Genomic DNA, 16697 nt, shown 5'->3' on the forward strand with positions numbered 1-16697 from the left:
CCAATGACACAGTTTGTTTTGTATTACAGTTCTCTTTTTATTTATGTGTTCTCTTGTTTCTTACCTGTTTTCCTCATTGGTAGGGAAGTTCTGTGAAGCAGGAGATGGTATTTTTCCTCCTAAAGCCTGGAATTATGCCTGAATGCAGAATGTGCTCAGTTATCTGAGGAACAAATGAACAGACATAGAGAAACATCAAACTCCACATAAATCTTTTCAATTGTACTTTTTATTTATTTATTTATTTTTAATTGCATTCTAGGTTTCGGGGTGCATGTGAAGAACATGCAGATAATTGCATAGGTACACACGTGGCAGTGTGATTTTCTGCCTTCCTCCCCTTCACCTATATCTCACATTTCTCCCCATGCTATCTCTCCCCAACTCCCCCAACGCTGTCCCTCCCCTATTCCCCCAACAGACCCCAGTGTGTGATGCTCCCCTCCCTGAGCCATGTGTTCTCATTGTTCAACACCCACCTATGAGTGAGAACATGCGGTATTTCATTTTCTGTTCTTGTGTCAGTTTCCTGAGAATTATGGTTTCCAGATTCATCCATGTCCCTGCAGAGGACACAAACTCATCAATTTTGATTGCTGCATAATATTCCATGGTGTATATGTGCCACATTTTCCCAATCCAGTCTACCCTCAATGGGCATTTGGGTTGATTCCAGGTCTTTGCCATTGTAAACAGTGCTGCAATGAACATTCGTGTGCATGTGTCCTTATAGTAGAACGATTTATAGTCCTTTGGATATATACCCAGTAATGGGATTGGTGGGTCAAATGGAATTTCTATTTCTAAGGCCTTGAGGAATCGCCACACTGTCTTCCACAATGGTTGAACTAATTTACACTCCCACAAACAGTGTAAAAGTGTTCCTTTTTCTCCACGTCCTCTCTAGCATCTGTTGTCTCCAGATTTTTTAATGATCGCCATTCTAACTGGCGTGAGATGGTATCTCAATGTGGTTTTGATTTGCATTTCTCTAATGACCAGTGATGATGAGCATTTTTTCATATGTTTGTTGGCCTCATGTATGTCTTCTTTTGTAAAGTGTCTGTTCATATCCTTTGCCCATTTTTGAATGGGCTTGTTTGTTTTTTTTTTCCTGTAAATCTGTTTGAGTTCTTTGTAGATTCTGGATATCAGCCCTTTGTCAGATGGGTAAACTGCAAAAATTTTTTCCCATTCTGTAGGTTGCTGATTCACTCTAGTGACTGTTTCTTTTGCCGTGCAGAAGCTGTGGAGTTTCATTAGGTCCCATTTGTCTATTTTGGCTTTTGTTGCCAATGCTATTGGTGTTTTGGTCATGAAGTCCTTGCCTACTCCTATGTCCTGGATGGTTTTGCCTAGATTTCCTTCTAGGGTTTTCATGGTGCCTGGTCTTATGTTTAAGTCTTTAATGCATCTGCAGCTAGTTTTGGTGTCAGGTGTCGGGAAGGGTCCAGTTCAAGTGTGCTTCAGCAGCTAACACTCACTAGTTTGCTCTCAGCTCTAATCTGTACCCTCTGCCTGCACTGTGTTGCTAGGAATACATACATGCAGTTCCATGTTTCACCTCTTCCTGGGGGCCCAGGAGCTTGACCAACGGAGTCCTGAAAAAGCTTGGTGTGAGAGGGGTGAAGGGACCAGAGTGTTCCTTCCCCAGCCTTTGCTTTGAACAGAATCTCCAGCAGTAGCTGCACCTCAGCCAGTTCTTCCCTCTCTGGTCTGAGCTCACACTGGGCGCCTCCCTCCCTCTGCCTCACCACTCTGGTGGTTTCATCTCTTGCCGGCTGTTCCAAGATTCTGCCTGGACCCTACAAACATCATTTCCCCCACAGCCCTCTAGTCCCATAGCTAGTACAGCTATTCTCTGCTACGCTCTGGTTCTATTTTGGTCTCTTGTGTCTTTAGCTCTTCCATTGGAGACATAACCAACTCCCTTGATTAAATATCATTTGTTTAAGATATGTAGAGTGGTTGCTGTTTTCCTGATGGGACTCCAACTGATACACACACATATTTCCAAAATTTTGCCATTGCTCAAAACACTTTGGGACTCCTCTTTTATAAATGTCATTATAATATGCTTATGAACCATTTTGCCATAGCCTATGTGTGCTGCTATAACAAAATATCACAGACTGTGTAATTTGTAAACAATAACTATTTATTTTTCATAGTTATGGAGGCTTAAAGTCCAAGATCAAGGCACCACCAGGTTTGGTGTCTGGTAAAGGTGCCATCTCTAAGATGCTTCTAAGATGATGCCTTATTGCTGTGTCTGCATGTGGTGGAAGACAGAAGGGCTAGAGAAAAAGGCCTAAGCTAGTTACCTCCAGCCCTTTCATAAGGCACTAATCCATTCATCAAGGTGAGCTCACATGGCTTAGTTACTTCCCAAAAGGCCCCACCTCCTAATATAACCACACATGAATTTTGGAGGGAATGCATTTGAAACAATGCACATCAAAAACAATCTGATTAATTTAACTCACTACGCAAGCCTAAAAGTGACTTTTGGACATTTCCAAATACTGAAACAGACCATTTCTTCATATACCAAAATTTTGGGATCAAATTCTAAAAGGAATGTTTTAATTTTCCTTTTTCCCTCCCTTCCTTCCTTCCTTCCTTCCTTCCTTCCTTCCTTCCTTCCTTCCTTCCTTCCTTCCTTCCTTCCGTCCTTCCTTCCTTCCTTCCTTCCTCCTTCCTGCCTCCCTCCCTCCCTCCCTCCCTCCTTTCCTACCTTTCTCTCTCTCCCTCCCTCTCCTCTCCTCTCCTCTCCTCTCCTCTCCTCTCCTCTCCTCTCCTCTCCTCTCCTCTCCTCTCCTCTCCTCTTTCTTTCTTTCTTTCTTTCTTTCTTTCTTTCTTTCTTTCTTTCTTTCTTTCTTTCTTTCTTCTTCCTTTCTCTCTTCTTTTTGTTTCTTTCCTCCTTTCTTTCTTTTCTTTATTTTGTTCTGTTCTTTTCTTTCTTAACATCCCTACTTTAAAGTTACAGCAACTCACTTTTGCCCTCATAGATCCAAAAAAGTTTGATCTGTAACTGGATATTGGCATATGTATGATAAAAATGTCGACTTGTCAACAATTCTAGACAAAGGAATGAAGAAAGATGGGAGATTTCAATATCATCCTAAGATCTGTGTGTTTACTACCTTTTTTTATTGCATATTAGAAATCAATTTCCATGACTTCCATGACTTTCCATATTAGAAATCAATTTCCATGACTTCTTCTTTTGCTTTATTCTAAGAGCTGTTATATGGAATGAATTCTGTATAAGACATTCTACCTTCTCTCCAAACAAGCACAAACTTGAGCAGTTTTCCACTTTTAAGAGAGAAACTAAAATTATTCTAAAATTAAATTTTTATTAATACCTCTGCCAGATAAAAGGCCAGGATCATAAGCAAGAGAAATGTTGGTTTTTTAAATTTTACAGTATGAGCTAAATGTGTTTAGTAGCAATACTGGTGCCAGTGTCTCCAGATGAGCCTTCTGCAGGAAGCTCTGTGCTTCACTATGAGAAGTTTCTCTAGGGTCAGAGACAGTGAAAGTCCCACTGCAAAACTGGAAAACATTACTTGTAAGAAAATTCTTGGAATTGAATTCTGGTGTGAGTAATGAAATACTTCCCTTCACACACACACAAAAAAATGTAGTCATCAGATCAAAATCTGAACCAGTCTTATTTATAATGGCTACAAAAATGTAAATCAAGCAATTGCTGACTTGGTTTCTTACCTGTCCACCCACTGTATGTCATGAACAAACTGAAGTACAGTCTTTTGCTTTAGAGCTAAACAGTGCTATTTTTATGGAGGAAGTCCCTGAATTTTGATGTGAAATATTTTTCTCTAAATTCTGCCATCTGGGAAAGTTTTATGAAATCTTGTTTTCTAACACACCTATCAACAAAATATAATATTTATAGGTTCTATCCATTTACACAATGTAGCAGGAGTTCTGTGTCATCAGAATCTCTTTTCCAGTCCTTTCTACTTCTGGGTCTCACATGAGGCTGTTTCCAATCCACACCATGGAGAAAATGCTGGGGGAGAGAAAGACTGATAGAAAAAGATTTAATCCCAAGAATTAACTTGCATTTTAAATATGTTAAATTAATGATACGACATAGCTAAATGACATCTCTAAATATTCCATCCTGCTTGATTTTGGTATGAATGTGAGGGTGGATTGGGATGTTGAGAAGATAAAGGAACTACATATAATTTCTTATTGGACTTGAAGAATTACATCTTTTCTCCTTTTCTTCATCACATGACAAATTTATTAATTCTCTTCTTGATGTGACATAGTCATTTAAACTACGCATCTAGAAACATGCATTCATGATTCCAAACGCAGAAAGCTTTGAAAATCAATTTCTTTTAATCAGAAAATTTCATTAAACTTATAGGGAAGCAACATCTGGTCTGAAATAATGTGAGTCTTTATCCTAGTTTGCTGGGATATTAATGTTTAATTACAAGGGTAGTCAATGCATTGATTACCATTAATATTGGATTACAAGAGTGCTGCCTCAGAGCTCCCTGAAGAAATTATGTAAAATACGGTGTATACACTGTATTCATTTTCTGAAATTTGAAAAAGATTTGAAAGCACAAGGGCACAAGGGTTTGTATATGGGATTGTGGACCTATCATAAAATTTGGCCTTGTCATGGTAGATGGCCTATATTAGAAAATTGAATACAGATGTAACGAGAACAATATTCTGGAACTTCTTTTTCTTTTACAGTAAAAGCACAGATGTGAAGTACATTTTAAGAGGTACCTAATACAATTATTTTCTCCAGCTGATCTCTAATTGAAAGAAATAATTGGACAGATTTAGGCTGACATAAGAAAGTTACATTTAAATGTACTTTTGTAGCTTATGTTGACATGAATGTCTGTTATCTTGAAATATTTAAGTAAGGTTTCTTAAAGACAAAGATTCTTGAACTGTTGCTTGAAACTGAGAAAGGCAAGTTGGACCCTTCCGCCTTCTCCAGAGTATATCACTCCAATCTCTGCTGTGTCATCAGGTCACCTTCTCCTTAAATCTGGCTCTTGCCTGCCTCTTACAAGGGCCTGTGGGATTACATTGGGCCCCTGGGTAACCCAGGGTAATCTCACCGTCTCGTGATCCTTACCTTACTGATAGCTACAAAGTCCCCTTTTCCGTATACAGTAACATTCACAGGTTCTGGAGATTAGGACATGCGCATATTTGGGGAGCCCTTATCCAGTTTGCCACAGAAACTAATGCGTATTTTCATCAGAAGCAGATCGCAATCATGAGGATAAGCACTTCACCTTTATAACCATCGTAATGGACTGAAATGTGTCTCCACAACTTTATATGTTGAAGCCCTAACCCTCAATGTGACTGAATTAAATGAGGTCATAAGGATGGGTCTTTAATTCTGTAGGATGGGTGTTTTTATAAGGAGAGGAACTACCAGAGCCCTCTCTTTTTTTACATCCATGGAGATAAGGCCATGTGAGGACACATCGTGAAGGTGGGCATCAAACAGCAAAAGAGAGAGGGCTCACCAGAACCCTCCCATGCTGGCATTTTGACCTTGGACTTTCAGCCTCCAGAACTGTGAGAAAATAAATTTTTGCTGGTGAAGCCGCCAAGTCTGTGGCACTTTATTATGGCAGTCCAAGCAGACCTGCAAACAGAGCCCATCCTAATATCAGATGAACTAAATACAAAAACAAGAAAAAATAGTTGCCTGTATCATTAAAGGTTCCAAAACAAAACTCACCAAAAACTTTATAAGCCCAGAAAACTCACTGCAAAATAACAGGAAAGCATTAAGTCAAAATATGTCTGTGAAATTAAATTTAGCTACAAATGCAAGAAGATTTTCCAATTTAATTAAAAAGAAAATCTCAATTCTGTGCCCTCTCTATAAGGGACACTCTCTAAATGAAGCGATTCAGAAAGTTGCAGGAAAATGATGAAATATTGCACTAGAAAAAGGCAAAGAAAAAGAAAGCAGAGGTAGTGCTGTTGTCCTGACACAAAGTGTCGAGATGTTAACACTGAGTTCCAGGAACAGACAATCTACTATGTATCAAACTTTATTAGTAAGTTCCAAGTGACACAGCTATAGCAGCCAGGTGTCCAGGACATGGATATGTTCACCAGGTCACTTTCTTGCACTGTACACACACTCTGGCCAACTCATAAGACGATATTTCTAACTGGGTCTGTGGTCACCTTACATGCATGGCCGAGAGCATTTAGGTTATGAAATGCTTTTATTTTATCTCACATTTATATAATTTACATAACTCATGTGATGTTTTCCAGGAGACATGGCTCATATGTTCAAAGATCCTCAGGTTGTTTGCCACAAACAATCCTAAAACAGAAACATCCCGCTAGAAACATTGAATAGATAAGGACTCTCTTCTTAGCTATTTCAATTATTCGATGTATTTTCTAGAGCATCTTTTAAGGTATACTTACAAGGGGATTGCACTGAGCTAACTGCCTCCTTTATTTCCAAAGAGTTTCTCCCAAATCCTGTAACTGAAGAGAAATGGATTGCAGGATAGCTGCTTAACTCCATCCTTCCCAGATGTTAATATCAGACAAGATGAAATGTGGGCCAGAAAGAACTAAATTAGTGTTAATAAGTGAAATGTGCAATGAAAGCGTAACAATTATAAATAGCAATGCATCAAAAAACACGGCCATAACATTCATAAAACAAATTACAGACGACACAAGAAACACAACTATGCTGTGTTGTGTGATCTAAACTAAGGAATTTCGATCACCTCTTTCTTATATGACACATCAAGTTGACAGTAAATGAATAAGGATATAAAAGAATAAAATAACATAGTTAATAAGTACATGTAATTGACATTTACTAAACTCTATATCCTGAAATTGGACAAAATATCTTCCTTTTCAAAAGCTCATGGAATATTCATATTTATTGTCTATTGAGCCACATAAGTAAATTTCAATATACTCCAAAATGGGAGAAAAGAAAAATTTCAGACAATTTGATCATAGTGACATAAGAGTAGAAATAAATTTTACCTTTGGGAGGCTGAGACGGGTGGATCACGAGGTCGAGAGATCGAGACCATCCTGGTCAACATGGTGAGACCCCGTCTCTACTAAAAATACAAAAAATTAGCTGGGCATGGTGGCGCGTGCCTGTAATCCCAGCTACTCAGGAGGCTGAGGCAGGAGAATTGCCTGAACCCAGGAGGCTGAGGTTGCGGTGAGCAGAGATCGCGCCATTGCACTCCAGCCTGGGTAACAAGAGCGAAATTCTGTCTCAAAAAGAAAAAAAAAAAAAAGAAAGAAAGAAAGAAAGAAAGAAATTTACCAACTAGAAAATGGAAAGGTTTCTCCTTAGGAACATTTCGAAAAATCTCAAACAGCTCTTGGATCAAAGAGGAAATATAAACAAAAATTAGAGAATTTCCTGAAAGTGAGATAATGAAAACATTGTGTTTAAAGACCTTTGAAATAAAATAAAAAAGTGAGAATTCAGAGGAAAATTCAAGCCTTATCTACTTTTAACTATTGAAAAAAGGAAGAAATAAATTCTCCTCCAAATGGAAAAGATGGAAGAACAGGAATAGATTAAACCGAACGAAAACGGAAGAAAGAAATTAGTAAAGGCAAAAGCAGAAATTAGGAAGCTTTTAAAAAGAAATTTAAAATTCAGATCTGGTTCTATAAAAGAATAATGAGAAATGATAGAATAGGTAAAACACTATGTTTGAAAAGGGGAAAATTTTCAAATATAAAAATTAAGCAATCATAATAGGAAGGAAGAAACTATAGGAAGATACAATTTGCCAAAATTAACACCAGAAAAGATTTTCTAATTTTTTTTCTGATTTTTTTTTCCAATTGCATTCTGGTAAAGAAGAGATTCTTATTAAACATATGCAAACATTTATATGGTCATTAAAAAGTAGAGAGATTCAGTAAAAGAAGTGAATTCTGTGGAGAATGAGAATCAGATATCAATTAAAAATGTTTGATTCCATTTACAAAGGTAGAGTCAACTAAATTGCTACAGGTTACAAATAAGTCAAAAATATCTAATGGGTGGTATGCAGATAAATGTTTAACTACCAGCTCTTTCAGAAAAAATGAAAGCAAGACCCTGACTGAGAGCATTTGCTAATTTCTGTGGTTTCAATACTTCCCTATTGTGGCTGAATCAGCAACTGATGTGATGTCACCGAAGGCAGCACAGCGTTTACAGTCTCCCCCACGTTCACGTAACAGGCATCTCCAGCGCACAAACTAGAGCGAGCACAGTAAAATGGCGAGGAAGTGATTCGTTTATTTAGCAGCTTTATTTATAATATAATTTGTTAATATAATATAAATTAATAATATAATAATTTTACAATATAATGTATAATTATCGATTCTATCATTTAATTTTTAACAAAGCCTGTTTTTTTTGTTTGTTTGTTTTTAATTTTTTATTGCATTTTAGGTTTGGGGGTACGTGAGCAGAACATGCAAGACAGTTGCGTAGGTACACACATGGCAGTGTGTTTTGCTTTCTTTCTCCCCTTCACCCACATTTGGCATTTCTCCCCAGGCTATCCCTCCCCACCTAACAGAGCCTGTTTTTAACAACCAGATCGAAATGTTCCCAAAATGTTAACCGTGGATGTTAGCACACTACTTCCTTTAGGCTTTGATTAAATCGTACCCCTCTGAGAATTTCAGGCACACCTGCACTTCTGCACAAGGATATATACACAGAACGGCAGCGCTGCCTGGGACAGCGGGACATGAAAATAACCCGAGCCTCTGTTTATGGGGGCTTGGTTTTATAAACTCTGGTATAGCCTCAAAGTGGGGTGCTCTGAAAAAGTTAAAAATGTAAAAAAAAAAAATGAGAAAACTATGTCTCAGTATAGAAATTATCTCCAGAATATACAACTACCTTAAAAATAATAACCGTGGTGAAGAACAATTAATACTTTTATGTAGAGAACATCATTTAATTTTATATGCATAAACAAACACAAAAACACATGTAAAAGAAACTGAAAAAGTAGTTTGCTTACACGAGACAGGAGGAGGATGAGAGGAAGAAGATAGAGTAGGAGAGAGCAAAGCTTCCAAATATCTTTTTGTGAATATATTAGCAAAACTATTAACAATCTTTTTTTTTTTGGAGACAGAGTCTCACTCTGTTGCCCAGGCTGAAGTGCAGTGGTGTGATCTTGGCTCACTGCAACCTCTGCCACACAGATCCAAGCAATTCTCCTGCCTCAGCCTCCCAAGTTGCTGGAATTACAGGTGCACGGCGTCATGATTGACTAATTTTTTGTAGTTTTCGTAGAGACAAGGTTTCACAGTGTTGGCCAGGCTGGTCTCAAACTACTGACCTCAAGCGATCCACCCGCCTCGGCCTCCCAAAGTGCTGGGATTACAGGAATGTGCCATCATACCTGGCCAACAACCTTTTTAAACTAATAAAAAGAAATTTTGCTTGTTTTGTCCTGTATATAATATTTTTCATTGTTTACCACCTGGGCTAAATTATCCTATGTAACTTTGAGTGTTACTTTTGCATGTGTCATGTAATCCTGTTCATATCAATTATTTTTCTCCAAATAAACATATTTGCAGTATTCACTTCTTCGATATTTTTCTTTTCATTGACTGTGGAATTGAGTCTTTCCTTCTACTTGCTTTAGTTGCCTGAAAACACCCTTTTCATGGAGAGTTTTAGCATATTAATGTTGATGCAGTTTTTCAAAATTGTTTCTGTTGTGACCATTTAGTTCTGTTTAAAATTACATTGCCTCGCCCTTGCACGATGAAGACAATGAAGCCACAGTTCATGCTTCAGTGTTAAAGAGAACACTTGACAGCCTTCTCACATGTTAATTTCACTCTTATGACTCATCTCTGCTTTCATTCAAACTAAAATTTTTGTGCAACCTGGGAAGGTGAAAAAAAATCACTGGATGGGATTCAGGAGAATGATTCCATTCCTAGTCCTCCATTTATTAAGTGATCATGGTTATATGGCTTAACTTCTGGGAACCTGCTTTCTCAATTATAAAATCAGGATAGTCAGGTTTTTTCCGCATAAAGTACAAGGAAGATATGACCGAATAAGACATTTTTATATGAAGTGTGTTGGTGAAAGCAAAGGCTCAAGCACATTTATATTATTATTACCATAATCACAGAGGTGGCCTAATATGCTGCATAGATTCTGAAATATAAACAAATCCAACACCTTTGAAATAAAGCCGGATTCAAATTTTGCTGTGTCATCGAAAGTATTTGTGTCAGTTGTATCTCTGTTTATGTTTAATCTCTTTACCAAGAGTAATATTTTACAGCACCGACTCCCTCTGCTGTTTGAATGTCCTTGTTTTCACGTTGTGTTAAACTGTGAGTGGGGGACAGGAATAAATCACAGAATTCACCTCCATGTCACCTGAAACATGCTTGCAGTTACCTCATTCTTTCCTGGGGTAGATTATTCAAACATTCTCTATTCTTTTTTTCTTTTCTTATAGTTCATAGAACCATGCTTTGATCTTCTTTCCAAAGATGATTTTTTGAGCGGAGTCTAAAGCTTTTAATTTTAGTGGCACATGCAGTGACATGCTAGAAATTGAAACCCTTTTTCTTACACGACAAAGGAAGTCAGTAGAGATGGTATTATTATATGACATCTGTCATAAGCCTCTGTGGCTTCTTCACTCAGAGGCTTTTTGACTCTAGACTCTGAGTGCTAACTGAATAATCGTGAAAGTTATTGCAAAATAAGTAAAATTTTGAGCAAGCACTGCCTTCAGATAAAAAGTTTATTCCAAGTGTAATTGCCTTTGGAGTCATGAACTCCTGAGTTTTGTTAAACTTGGTGAATTTACTGATCTTAATAAATGCGCACAATGCTATGTGGAATCCAAAGAACTCTACCAACCAGTTTTCTCTAGACTTGAGTTCTATCACTTCGGTCATAATTTTGCTTCAGGATGTATGTGAGAAAAATAAAATAAAATGCTGTCAAAGTTGGTAAATTAAATATAACCACTGTCTCAAGGTGATGCTGGCTTTCTAAGGCATAGCTGATATTCTAACAGCACTTTTCCTTGTCCGAGCCCATTCATTCTCTTTTGCTTCTTTAATGTGAAATGTAACATATAATTTGCTTTTTTTTTTTTTTTTTTTTGAGACTGGGTCTCTATCTATCACCCAGTCTGGAGAATAGTGACACCATTATAGCTCACCGTAACCTGGAATTCCTGCGCTAAAGCTGGAACTACAGGTGGGAAACATTCCTGACTAATTTTTATTTTTATTTAATGATTTTTTATTTAAAAAAGTAATTTTGTTGCCCAGGACTAGCCTCAAGAGATCTTCCCGTGTTGGTCTCTCAAAGCACTGGGATTATGGCGCGAGCCACTGTGCCCAGCCTGCCATTATTTTTAACTCATTCAGTTAACATACGCTCTGTGGATGCCAGAAACTGTATTGGAGATATGAGTAAAAGTATCAGTATGAATATTTATTAAGTGAAAATGCTTTTCTCTCTTTGCCTACAAGACAAAGGTTGAGGCAAATGGTGAGGTTGAGGGTGATCAGAATACTTGCATGACCAGACCAAGTTCTGGGGGACTGAGGGTTGTGGGTTTGGTAATGAAGACCCGCAGACTCAGGGTGAAGTTCGTATTCCCCCTGTAGAAGCTGACAGCAAGGCTGCCTTGTGCAAGCGTTTTCACACCAAAAAGCCAGGTGGGTGGAGAGGAAGGTTTAATACCTGCTGGTTACCCAGACTATGCTCTGGAGATTCTGCACAGTCTCTCCTGGCCCTTTCAAGAGTAAGGCAAAATGCAGCCATTCAGGGACTGAGGAGGCCCTCACTTCCAAGGAAGCCAGTTATTCTCCAAACTAGCAGTCAACCAGTCCCTCCCTGGGCAGTGCTTTTGTGCATCTGCCCTAAACATCCTTGCTTGCTGGGTTGTGCACCAGTAATTACGGTAATCCCTGAAGATGAAAAGCCTCTGACCTCGCTCCCCCGGAGACTCATGTCTTTGTCTATAAATTGAAACTGTAAAGCAGTCATCTGAACTCTGAGCAGCACTTTCACTTAAAGAATGTGCTCAAGCCTTTAAAATGGCTTTTTTGATTCACTTCTTGGAAGCTGAAGAACGGGCAGTGCCTAAAGCTGCACTCCAAACCAGAGTTTTCAAGTAGAGTGAGGGCAGGAATGAAGGAAGTAGAGAGGCATCCACTGTCCTCCAGACCCACTTGAGGGGCTTGTATTGGAGCGGGAGATAGAGTTCAGGCAGTGTTTGTGAAAATAATACTTGTTGCGGGGGGGGGTCTGATCTTCCTACCATGCCTCTTCTAAGTCAGATGAGGAGCACTCCCACACTGGGGAAGAGAGTCTAATTCCCACAAATAGTCTTAGTAACCATTAATGTGAGGTGTTCATAGGGGCTTGGGTAGAGGTAGAGGATCCTCCCTGGATTCGACAGAAAAATAAAAGAGAGAGAAAAAGAAAAGATCCCTTAGGAACTTGAATATGTATTTGCAAAAGGATTACTTATTTATTTTTTTAATTGTCTTAATTTGTCTTAGAAAGGATTTAGACAAATAAAGTGCAGGAATTTTCTTACTGAAAACCTTATGAAAAACTTGACTTTCTACAAAGTAGGTAGATAGAGTCTGATCAGCTGAGACACCAAATGACTTTGCCATGTGTGACCTGTGGCCTGGCGGCACTGGAGCAGTTGGCCATTGTAGCAGGAGCCTTCTCTCCCCATAGTCACCAATAAGGATGGCCTTTGGTCAAAATCCAGGCTAGTAATGACCTATAGTGTATGGAGCTGGTTGTGCTTTAACCTCAGTGGAAACGTACTGAATTTAGACGAGTTAAGGCAAGAGTAACATCACATCAGCTGGGAGCCTGAGACCTTGTCTACCAGAGGGAGGGCACCTCCACCTACAGAGTGCAAAATTCTCCCATGGCCAGTGGCAAGGGGTGCTTTTTGTGTTTCCATAGTTGTGATATAAAGTGGGGAGTGGTTCTGAGCAGAGAGAGGCAGGTGTCTTTCACACTCGCCATGCGGTATATCCCACCCTCTTTTCCAGGGCAGGAGACTCTAAGGGCCAGTGGGTCTTCACCCTTTCACCGTTTTATTGTCTGTTTATTTCTGTTCTATTGCACAGATATAAAATGTAATTTTAATTATAGATAACCCTGGTGTCTCCAGTGATGCTCTCTTTGTCGGATAACCCCAGTGATATTCCCTTTGCCAAGTTCTTGGCCATGTGGACACTGTTGATAAGTTTTCCATCCTCAACTTCTTTCTTCTCTCGGTTTTTCTGTTTATTTTTCTCCTCCTCCATTGATGCCTGTTCTTCATCAGTGTTCTTGGATAGATCCCTACTGAAGCGCATGCTTTCTGCAGCATTTTCTCATCAATTGATTTTCTTGGCATTTGCCGTTATTCACCTGCGTGGCTCTGCCCTGTATCTCTCCAGCACAGTCTGCCCAGCCTTAGACAGCCCTGGACCGTGCACACAAACGCATGCCTCACTGGTGTCTCAAGCACAGCCTTCCAAACCCGAGCTCCTTGTGTTCTTTCTACAGCTTACTGTGATTCCCCTTTATTTCTTATTTCATTTAAAGGTACCATCATTCACTGGGTCACCCAAGCATCATCCCAAAGCAATTCTAAACCCTTTCTCCTCCCTAACTTCCATATTCAGTCAAACCACATCTTGTCAATTTAATCTCCTACACATTCCCAAAATGATCCTGTCCTCCCCAATCTGCTTAGCAATTGGGTTGTTTTAGAGTTGATTCCTTCCCATTAGACAGTTAAGAGAGCTTAACTACTGTTCTCTGTCCAAAGGCACCCTCCTCGGGTCAGTCAGGGTCGTGCCACCACACAGTCAGCTCACAATCCCAGCACAGCTGGACCGACCTGCTCTTCCCTGAGTCTGCACCTGGCTGTCCTGATGCATCACTTCCTCTCCCCTCACCTTCTGTGGCACAGCAAGCCCCACACCACCACGCGTCAGGCTCCCACACCTTTGCACATGTGCCTCCATGCCTTTTCTTCTTGGTAAATTCTTGCTTAAATTTCAATCCCTACCTTAGTGTCATCTTTCCTCTACTACCAGAAATAATCTCGACTTCCTTTGAAATAACTCTGCCCTTACGTCTGATATGCCATTCATTGCTTTGCATTGCTAAAATTTCTCTCACTCCTCAACTTAGAGCCTGATATGTGACTGGCATTGAATTTTCAAACCTGTGGATTCAGTGCAGTCAAGAGTTTCAGTATAAGCAGGTTTAAGTCTACAGCTGTGAGACAGTCCTGGTTGCACGTTGTTTATGTCCCCACCTCCCGGATAACGGCCATAACTGCAGCCCTTCAATATCAGCTTCAATGCCATTTCAAGAAGGGCTTCCCTGATGCTCTCTGACTGAGCGGCGTTCCCAGACACCAAGTCTTCTTCAGGGGCTCTGCATAGAAGTGTAGATTGCACCTCTCCTAAGGGTGCAGTATCTCACAGGTTGCTTCACACCGAAGACAAGGCTGATTTGGGTATTTATCATGACCACTTCCTGAGAGATATAAGGAAAGTTCCTTGTGAAAGGGACACTATTTTTAAATGTCATGCAGATTTGCTGCGTTGGGTATCACAGTTTATTAAACACCTTTTCTACATAACATTTGCCAGAGTTGGGTGCATTTAATTATTGTTAATTATTTAATAATTATTCATAACATTAAGCAATTTAGATCCCATCTCTCACACTAGCTTGCACATTCTCTTTGAGAAGAGATTGCCTCTGTGTTGGTATTGTTGTTCCCTCAGAGGGTGCCTTTCTTCAGCCTCTTGGGGGTACTCTGCAAAGTCTGCCTACTGAAGTCAGCTGAAGCTGGCTGCCTCCCGGCTTGGCAGGACTCCACTGGCTGCACTGGGGTCTTCAGCTACTGGGCTTGCCCCCTCCAGCTCTGCACCCATTGCTGAACAACAATGGCTGTTCTTGGAGCCATAAGAAAGGGATTTAATTGCAATTGGCTGGTGGGTTATCTAGTCTATCTAACAAAAACGTCAAAGCCACCCACCACCCAAGGTGCTCCTTAGCATTATCCAATAAAAATCTCCACATTTTCATCTTTAAAAGTGCTTTCCATGTACTTAATTATAAGCCTAGTGTTTGCATTGAGTAGAATGGCCCAATCTGACCACGTGTGCTTTATATCAGCATGTAATGCTGTGCAGCGTTTTAGCAGTTTTGCGTTGAATAGAATGGCCCAGTCTGGCCACGTGTGCTTTATATGAGCGTGTAACGCTGTACAGCATTTTAGCAGTTTTGCATTGAGTAGAATGGCCCAGTCTGACCACGTGTGCTTTATATGAGCGTGTAACGCTGTACAGCGTTTTAGCAGTTTTGCGTTGAATAGAATGGCCCAGTCTGACACGTGTGCTTTATATCAGCGTGTAACGCTGTACAACGTTTTAGCAGTTTAGTTTTTCTTTCTATTTTATGAGCTTTTATCCAACATGACGGTAAAATTTCATACTCCCAAGAGCATGACTCCACAGAAGCAGCAGTGCTGACTGGATTGAGAGTCAGGTGGGTTCCCCTGGCAACCTGAGCCACCTGAAGGCTTCTCCACGCTCTGTTCATTTTGCCTTCCCTTTATTTTGCCCATTAATTTGCTAAAAAAGAAAAATAAGAGGGCTCAAAGGAAAGAAAACTACTTTTATCATAATTAGTCTTGTTTTACCTTCAAAAGACACTGTCTCAACCAGAAGAGGACTTTTTATTTTTTAAATCAACGATGAGAATGGGAACATCCAATTATAGTTGAGAAACCCCAGGCTGGAGTTGTGCCCCTGCTTTCTTTCTGGAAGGAAGCCCCCTCTGCACTCACCAAATATGTGAGAAAGGAAGTTCAAGAGTTCGAATTGTTGACATTGTATCAACTTGGTAACTTCTTTAAAGGTTTCACCTCTTTACGACTTTACCTAAATCTTTCAAACAATAACTTTTCCTTTCTCTCTTCCATCTTTGCTGAATATCCCCTTCCTAAATGCATTTTGTCTTTGGGTGGGAAAAGTGGCTCTGTATTTGTCTTCTTACATAACATAGTTCTATTCAATAAGCATATGACAAGAGCCAGAAACACCTCTGTTTGAACCCAGATCTAACATTACCAGCTATGAGAGCCACCTGTGCATTAACCAAAGGAACCAACCAATGTGGTAAATAAGTGCAAAAGACGGATGGATCGAAAATACAGGCACCTGCAAAAGTGTGTAGCACAAACACAATTGTACCCATGAAATCATAGATAAATAGACAAATAGGTAATAGTTAAAAAGACAGATGGATGATTTTGAACTTCCCACTTATTTCCCTTTGACTATTTTTACTTTCTTTTTAACACAGATACTGCTCAGTTTTTGTAGTTTCAAGTAAAATATATTTGCTGGGTTGGTTTGGGGACAGCATGGGATCACTGTGGCAGGAAGGGAGTTCCCAGACATGCAGGGAAGACTGTCTGCCATCTTCCTTCTAAAGAGGGCACCCCTAGACACACAGAGGTCTCGGCAGTTCTGCTGTGTGATTGGAGCGGATGTAACACTTCTCCAATGACAGTTCGCAATCAGATTTAAAAGAAATCTAA

This window comes from Callithrix jacchus, chromosome 16 (assembly GCF_049354715.1).
Source record: "Callithrix jacchus isolate 240 chromosome 16, calJac240_pri, whole genome shotgun sequence".
In the NCBI taxonomy this organism is placed as follows: Eukaryota; Metazoa; Chordata; class Mammalia; order Primates; family Cebidae; genus Callithrix; species Callithrix jacchus.